The following is a 9,329-nucleotide window of genomic DNA, read 5'->3' on the forward strand; positions in this document are numbered from 1 at the left end:
GTAAGTTGGGGTCCCACTGTATTTAAAAACTGCTTAATACTAGTACATGTTGGCCATCATTTATCCAGCATCATTGGGACCTGTAGAGTGCCGGATTACAGAGTGGTTAGGTTAGAATACATTTAATTAACCTATCAATAGAGACTGCTACATCTTCCTCATTTTCATCACTGCTTTCTCCTCCACTGGCTTGCTGCTGTGGATTTACATCCATCTGCACAATTTCTGAGTCAGTATAATGATGAAATTATCCTAGCCAAAATTAGTGCCGGATTACTGATAGAACCAGATACCTGGTTGCCGGATTAGTGATGGCCGACCTGTACAGGTATTCAAACAAGAAATATTTCATGTATTTGTACTTTGTGGGACAATTTAGCATAAACAGTTTCTGGTAAAGATGCATATTATGAAAAGAATTTCCAGTGGACTTCAGCTAGCACTAGTATATTACACATACAGTAAACCAATGATATAATGGACTTGTGAAATAATGGGCAATGCTAGTAAATTGCACATACAGTAAACCCTTGATATAAGGGGCTTTTGAAGTAATGGGCAAAATCCATTAAGTAAATTGTACTTTTAACTTTTATTTACAATGTTTATTGTAGTATATGAATTGTGTGTACAATACTATACTGCATTAGATAAGTATATAGTATAGTATTTAAGTGTTAAGTTCTGAGGGGGTTCGGACATGTAGAGAGGATGGAACAATATAGAATGACTTGGAGAGCATATAAATTTGTAGTAGAAGGAATGTGGGGTAGAGGTCATCCTAGGAAAGGTTGGAGGTAGGGGATAAAGGAGGTTTTGTGTGCGAGGGGCTTGGACTTCCAGCAAGCATATGTCAGCATGTTAGAAGTGAGTGGAGGCAAGTGGTGTTCATGAGTTGACATGCTGTTGGAGTGTGAGCAAAATAACATTCATGAAGGGATTCAGGGGAACTTGTTAGTCAGACTTGAGTCATGGAGGTGGAAAGTACAGTGCCTGTCCTCTAAAGGAGGGATGGATATATGTTGCAGTTTTTGAAATGTACTGTAGGCATGCCTCTGGCAAGACTGTGATAGAGTGAATGATGATGAAAGTGTTAATTATTTTTCAGGTAACCGTGCCTTGGTGGGAAATGGCTAGTGTGTTGCTAAAAAAAAAAAAAAAAAAAAAATCTTAACGTGATTCACCGAATGCTTAGGCAGTCACTCCCCCCCCCCCCCATCCTTACTCTACTATATCAGGATTTTGTGTGTTTGCATTTACTCACCTAATGGTGATTGCAGGGGTCGCATCATAGCTCCTGGCCTTGCATGTGTACATGGCTGTGTGTGGCACATAGTCTAATGCTATATATAAAAATGCAGACATAATTATGTATGATTTGCAACTTGTAGTTTCATGGGACCTCAAAGAATATAACAACCCCTAAAATTGTGAGGACTGTTGTATTCCTTAATAAATTCTTCCTTAGAGAAGGGTTAGCTGTTAGGGTGATTTTGTGTGCCATTTTGTCACTGCTGTAATATACTGCAATGCAAATTGTGAACATTATTTGCTGCTTTTACATTGGACCAAACTTCTCGGTAAAAAAAAAAAAAATTGAGCTACTCTGTGCTTCCATGGATCAAACATGATTACCTATCCAGGCACTGGATGATTCCTATGGGGGCATATAGAACCTGGGGCAGTAAATATATTAATTTGTTGCCAAAAATATAATAAATATAATCATTGTCAAAATAATGTGCTCACTTCATGGATGATGTAAGTACAGTGTAAAATTCACAAATTGGAGTGAAAACAAAATTAATAATAATCCATTGTATCATCCTCATTACTGAAGCTGAAGAAGATAAAGTTCCATTGTATCATCCTCATTACTGAAGCTGAAGAAGATAAAGTTCCATTGTATCATCTTCATTACTGAAGCTGAAGAAGATAAAGTTCCATTGTATTATCCTCATTACTGAAGCTGAAGAAGATAAAGTTCCATTGTATTATCTTCATTACTGAAGCTGAAGAAGATAAAGTTCCATTGTATTATCCTCATTACTGAAGCTGAAGAAGATAAAGTTCCATTGTATTATCCTCATTACTGAAGCTGAAGAAGATAAAGTTCCATTGTATTATCCTCATTACTGAAGCTGAAGAAGATAAAGTTCCATTGTATTATCCTCATTACTGAAGCTGAAGAAGATAAAGTTCCATTGTATCATCTTCATTACTGAAGCTGAAGAAGATAAAGTTCCATTGTATTATCCTCATTACTGAAGCTGAAGAAGATAAAGTTCCATTGTATTATCCTCATTATTGAGGACTGAAGAAGATAAAGTTCCATAGAGTATCATCCTTATTAGTGATGACTGAAGAGTATAATGGTGTGTTAAAATTATTTGTGAAAAGGCAGAGCAGTTCTTCTATACAGGAGCGCCCCATTTGTATGGCACTTAGGTTTCTGAGCCCATGTGGTAAGTGAAAATTGCCAGTGGATGGAACACGGCAGTTTTTCCATTATCTAATGCCTCTAAAATGCCTAATAACATGTTTACACTTTCATACATTAAGTGCCCAATACTGAGAGGCATAAAAAACATAAAAGTTGTTCAAAAATGGCAGAATAGCGGTAAAAGCGCCAAAAATAATGAACAGTGGCTCAGTTGAAAGCCAATGAAAATGTGGAATGCCAAAAAGAGGATGTATATGCAGGGCCCTCCTGTGTTAGCATAAGAAGGAAGGAGCACTGCAGCAGGCCTACTTGCCCATGTTAGGCAGGTGCAAGTCACATCCACTTTAGAAGGATGGATCACTACATCAAACCCACCAACACAAGCCAGTCAGGTCCAACTCACACCCACTCATGTATTCGTCTAACCTGTTTTTAAACCTACTGAAGGTTTTAGCTTCAATGGCAGTACTCGGGAGTTTGTTTCACTCATCCACAGCTCTTACCAAACCACTGCTTTCCCATAACCTTTCTCAACCTAAATTTTTTTAAACTTGAAGTTCACCATTTTGTTTTATGGACTAACGAGGGCGGGGATTGTCCGAGTGTTTGTTATATCAGAGCTGTGTTTACAACAAATGAAGCTCTAAACTGCTCTACTGTATTCTTATATAAGTACACACAATTTATAGATATATTGCAGTAAGCATTTAAAATAAATGAGTTAAAAGTAGAATTTTGTTTGTGGATTTTGTGTAATATTTTAAATGCTATGTGAGGTAACTGAAACAAATAAAATTTTTTTTTCTTTTTCTTTTATTAACACATTGGCCATTTCTCACCAAAGCAGGATGACCCAAAAAAGAAGAAACACTTTCATCATCATTCACTTCATCACTGTCTTGCCAGACGTGCACCTACACTGCAGTTATAAAAGTGCAACTTATCAAAATGTAGTTTACATGTAATAAAATATTGTTAAGTACAAAAGAAAGCCACTAACATGCATTACATTTTGGGCAGAAAGATCACGGAGTCGCTTATGACTTCATTATCAGATTGCATCTCATTCTGTAAGGTATCTGCGGCCATAGCAAATGCCACTCTTAACCCTTCAACTGTCATGACCCCAAATCCTGAAGTCTCTCTCTCTGTCACAAAATATTCGGGAAAAAAAAAATTCTTGTGAAATTAAAGAAAATCTTTTCCCGATGGTAGTGACACCAAAAGTATGAAATTTGATGGAAAACTTGCGGAATTACATTCTTGCGAAGTTAGTGATATTGGTGATATTTGCGCATCGGCAATTTTGCTCACTTTGAGCTCTATTTTCAGCCAGTTCCATTGTTCCAGTCGACCAAATTCATAGCTATTTGTTTAGAACTCCATTTGTTCTGTCGATTGAGTACAAGAAACCGCCCATTTACCGATTTCAACTACCCAGTAAAGTAGTCAGAAATTGGCAAATTTCACGCATATTACAAAAGATGCCAATTTCAAAATAGGGTCCAGAATAAACAGTGCAGACATTCCTGGCACTAAAATAGTATTTTCTCTGTTCATTAGTCATGTTTTCAGGCCCCTCTTATATTACTCTTGCTTTCTATTTTGAATTTTTATTCACACAAAAAATAGAAGATTTACCGTTATGAAGACTACTGCATTATTGTAATAATTCGTGACTGCTTATTAGACCAGCCAGTTGGACACCCTTGAACATCGACTAAAATCGAACATTTTTGATACTTTGAGCTCAATTTCAAGGTCCTTTTCATCGTGAAACCAATCAAAATCATCTTTATTTCTGTAATATATCTTCCATTCTATCAAATGAGACCAAGAAAATAATAATAAAACCATAAATACTATACAAAAATACACCTCAGAGTCGGCGTTTTAATCCAAAAACACGGGTGGAGTTTTTTTTTTTATCATTATTCACTGTGTGCTGCAGGATTTTTTTTTATACTGACCACACAGACCCATCCTCTCACATGTGGGTCTACCAGCTTTCTCCCGCTTGATTTGAAGCCGCTAAAATTTTGGAGTATTAATACGTCAAAAACACCGACTCATAAGACGTATGTATATGTATGACAAAATCAGACAAAGGGTTAATTCCCAGTTTATCTGTGGTAGGGTATAAAACTACAATTTTTTCCTGTTAATAAATGTCAGTGGGTTAAATTGAAATGTAGCACTACAGAGTTGGCATCAGTCACATTTTGCCCACCAGTGGTCTATGGAATAGTTTGATCTATGAAATAGTCAATTTTGTTTATGAAAGGTCATTTGCTCTATGAAATAGCCAATTTGGTCTATGAAAGTCAATTTGGTCAAAGAAATAGTCAGTTTGGTCTATGAAATAGTCATTTGGTCTGGAATAGTCAATTTGGTGTATGGATTGTCAGTTTGGTTTATGAAATAGTCAGTTTAGTTATGGAATAGTTTGGTCTATGAAATAGTCAATTTGGTTTATGATAGTCATTTATACATTGTTGCTCTTCTTAACCCGTTAACTGTCCAAACGTAGAACTACGTTCTTTCCGCTAGCGTTCCAAACATAGGTCTACATTTTATTTCCGTTAACTGTCCAAACGTAGATCTACATTCTTTCCACTAGCGTTCCAAACATAGATCTACATTTTATTTCCGTTAACTGTCCAAACGTAGATCTACATTCTTTCCGCTAGCGTTCCAAACATAGATCTACATTTTATTTTTCCTGCCTCCAAATTTGGCACGATTGGCCTCAAATGCCCGGTCAACATACAATGGGTCCTAATACTCGGTGTGCACAGTATTAAAAATATCTGGGACCACTTAGTAATTTGTGGGAGCACCAGTTCAATTGAGCGCCAGCTAGAGCAAACAGTACGGCAAACACCAAGGATTTACTGATGTCATGTCGTATTAACACTCCCCTTTTAAGAGGAAAGTGATGTTGACCCCTCGTTTAGTGGCTTTGAGGTGGATGTGGCCACAAGTGGTCATGGAAATATAAAAAACCTTGATAATAACCAATGTGCAACATTTGTGCAACACCCTTTCAATTTTGGTACCACTGGTAGTGTCATCCTGCCAGAATGTCTTATAACCTGTGCCCTAAGTAAAAAGAAACAATTCTGTCTGGCTGACTGGCTGTTTCTAACTCCATCTGTCTGTCTGTGTATCTATTTCTGTCTATCTCTTTCTCTGTCTTTGTCTATCTGTCTCTGTCTCACAGGTACATATACATCAATACAGTTATAGTGTAAATTACCTAGGATAACCCAAAAAATCCAGACAAAGTGTTATACTGTGCTTGTAGATATAATACATAATAAGCATGACTGGCAAGTAATACTCATTTTCACTTGTTCAGGAATCAGACATGATCATGTGTAATACCAGTTGGTTCATGAGCAACCCTCTGAGACAAGAGAGACAGGCAGACAGAAAGACAGACACAGGCAAACAGAAAGACAGACACACACAGGCAGACAGACACACACACACAGGCAGACAGAAAGACAGACACTCACAGGTAGACAGAAAGACACACACACAGGCAGACAGAAAGACACACACACAGGCAGACAGAAAGACAGAGATACACACACACACATAGGCAGACAAAAAGCCAGACACAAGCAGACAGAAAGACAGACACACACAGGCAGACAGAAAGACAGACACACACAAAGGAAGGCAGACAAAGACATACAGGCAGACAGATAAACAGACATAGCTCGACAGTCAGACAGACATGTTTATGTGGAACAGTGAAAACAAATAAGGCCAGGGGTTCCCTGCAGCAGTGCACAATCATCAAGTGTAACTCCACTGCTTACCCTGTCAGCAGTTTAGTAACACTCATCTTAACACTATGCTTCAAGTAGTTTCATATATACTCCAGCATGTCTAAAACATTGATGGGACCTATAAATACTTTGTATATATTCCTAGACAATAGTAAATGACCAAGGTGTAAATGTTCACCTGTCAGTGTGTTTGTCACAATTTGAGTACAATTTCAGTAACTAATATTAGTGTCAGAACAAAGATTGCCTATGAAATCACAAGAACTATTATAAATTGTAATTATCAGAACATAAAAATTATATAAAATAATATAAAAATGAGGAAAAACGGGTATTGGCAACACTTCTGCAAGCGGCAGGACCCGATGTTGCCATCAGGTGAGTATCCAGTGCCAACTTCACGGTCTTATATCTCGGTAAGTACTGGTCCTAATTTTTTTTTTTTTTTTTTTTTTTTTTTTTTTTTTTTTTTTTTTTTTTTTTTTTTTTTACAAAATATTTGGAGCGCTGGGCAAGCAAACGTAGATCTACATTTGGACAGTTAATGGGTTAATAAGATTGTAATAGGTGTAGCAATACAGTATTATCATGTTTGTGGCAACTCCAGAAAGTCAATGTTCATAATACAGTGGAACCCCGAGTTTCGTACTTAATCTGTTCCAGGAGCTAATAAAGGCAAGAAGGCTGGCGGTTATATAGGCGTCAGTGGATAAGGACGTGCAGCAGACGAGGGCATAGTCACTGGTAGGCGGGATTCCCCAGTGGAAGTAGGTCCTTCCCAAAGAGATGGGTTAGTTGTAGCAGCTGTGAAGAAGGTCTTGTAGATGTCCTCTGAACCAAGATTCTATGATGTTGCAGTGTCTGACAAGTTGTCGGTATTTTATACCTTTATTGAGGACTGTTGATGGCGTCTGGAAGATAGGGAGGAGTGAGGGGGGCTTAGTGTTTGGAAGGGGAATCCCTTTCCTTAAAGACTTTAGGTAACAAATCCTTATCTGGGGTTACTTCCCTTCTTTGTCTTTTAATGCCACTAGAACCAGCTTGAGAGTCATTGGACCCCTGTCTCGCAAAATAACTGGCCACAGTCCTCTGTCTCTTTTGCCTCTTTAAGATTTCCCTAAAATGGGACATGGTTCTGTCACTGAACTTGTTGCAGAAATGGCTTGTTTCAGCTTACTCAGGGTGATATTTTTCAGCAAATGCCTGCACCCTATTCCACATTGCACAAATCTCCTTAATCTGTGAAGAAAGCACCTCATCCACTCCCTCTTCCTTCTCCTCTGAAGCAAGTTCCTCAGCTGTGGTCTGATGCTGTTCCAGGTATGAAGCTCTTGCAGCTCTTCAGTAGTTAACTCTTTCCTGTGGTCGTCCACCAACTCTTCCACATCCTCGCCACTCACCTCAAACACCATGGACTTCCCCAATGCCACAATACCTTCCACAACAGGCAGAGGGTTGGCAGGGTCAGGGTCAGCCTCAGATCCTTCAAAATCCCTCTGGAGGACACAATCTGGCCACAATTGTCTCCAAGCAGAGTTCAAAGTCCTGGAAGTCACTCCCTCCCAAGCCTTACCTATAAGGCTTATGCAGTTGTAGATATTGAAGCACTTCCTCCAGAACTCTCTTAGGGTCAGCTGAGTGTCTTGAGGTCACTTCAAAGCACTTTTGAAACACTACTTTGGTGTAGAATTTTTTGAAGTTAGAAATGACCTGCTGGTCCATGGGCTGGAGGAGAGGAGTGGTGTTAGGAAGCAAGAACTTCACTGTGATGAAGCTGAACTCCCTAGACAATAGGTCTACCAAGTTTGGAGGATGTGCAGGAGCATTGTCCAGTACCAGGAGGCACTTGAGTGGCAAATTATTTTCCAGGAGGTATTTTTTCACACGGGCCAAACCCTTCATGAATCCACTTTTTGAAAATTTGCCTTGTGACCCATGCCTTATTATTAGCTTTCCATAACACACACACAATTTATTCTTGATGACATTGTTTTTCTTGAACACTCTGGGATTTTCTGAGTGATACACCAGTAAAGGCTTCACTTGAAAATCCCCATCAGCACTAGCACAGAACAAGAGAGTTAGCCTGTCTTTCATAGGCTTGTGTCCTGGGAGTGCCTTTTCCTCCTGCATTATGTAAGTCCTCTTTGGCATTTTCTTCCAAAACAGGCCTGTTTTGTCACAATTGAACACTTGTTGGGGTTTGAATTTTTCAGTCTCTATGTACCCCTTGAATTCACACACATTTTTCAGCCCCCAGTTTGTCAGAACTGGCAGCCTCATCATGCCTTGCAACCCTGTGTAAGCCACTACGCTTCTTAAATCTGTCAAACCAGCCTCTGCTGGCCTTAAATTCACTAACAGCAGCACTCATTCCAGGCAGCTTCTTTGAGATCGTCATGCAACTTCCTTGCCTTTTCACAAATGATCGGCTCCGAAACACTACCACTCACTCTCTGTTTATTGTCGATCCAAACCAGTGACAACTTCTCAACCTCTTCGACTATTTTTGGTCTATTTTTGGTTAGCATATCACCACCTTTCGCAACATCAGCTTCCTTGATTTCTTTTCTCTTTGTTAGGATAGAAGCAATTGTTGATTTGCTTTTGCCATATATCCTGGCAAGCTCCAGAAGTTGCACACCACTCTCATATTTTTGTATTATCTCCTTCTTAACTTCTATGGTGTTTCTCACTTTCTTTACCACAGGGGTGCCACTAGGAAGTTTCTTTGGACTCATGGTAGCTCATTTCACAGTTGCGCTTAATAAACAAGCACCAAACAAAATTAATTAATTGTGAAATTTTTGGATGAGCGTGCAGGTTAGTGTTCACACAAGCATAAATAAAGCCAGACTGGCTCATGACGCTTGCATGGGGGACGTGGACAGGTCTGGTACATGGTACTAAACATGGGGCACAGTACAAAACTTGGTACAAAATTGAGCCGAGAACAGCGGTCTAAACTCGAAGCGTATGATACTCAGGGTGTACGAAACTCGGGGTTCCACTGTACAGTACTGTATTCTTGTTTCGTTACTTTGTGTAACTGCAGTCCGTGATAGCAGAAATATATTTCTTTTTAA

General features: G+C 39.0%; 1 protein-coding gene across 5 annotated transcripts in view; it reads left to right on the plus strand.

Moving 5' to 3' along the window:
* The window catches only part of LOC128700853 (protein bric-a-brac 2), a 408,639-nt gene that overhangs the window by 238,398 nt on the left and 160,912 nt on the right, over positions 1-9,329 (plus strand). The gene's annotated exons all lie outside the window — the stretch shown is intronic.

This window comes from Cherax quadricarinatus, chromosome 94 (genome assembly GCF_038502225.1).
Source record: "Cherax quadricarinatus isolate ZL_2023a chromosome 94, ASM3850222v1, whole genome shotgun sequence".
Lineage (NCBI taxonomy): Eukaryota > Metazoa > Arthropoda > Malacostraca > Decapoda > Parastacidae > Cherax > Cherax quadricarinatus.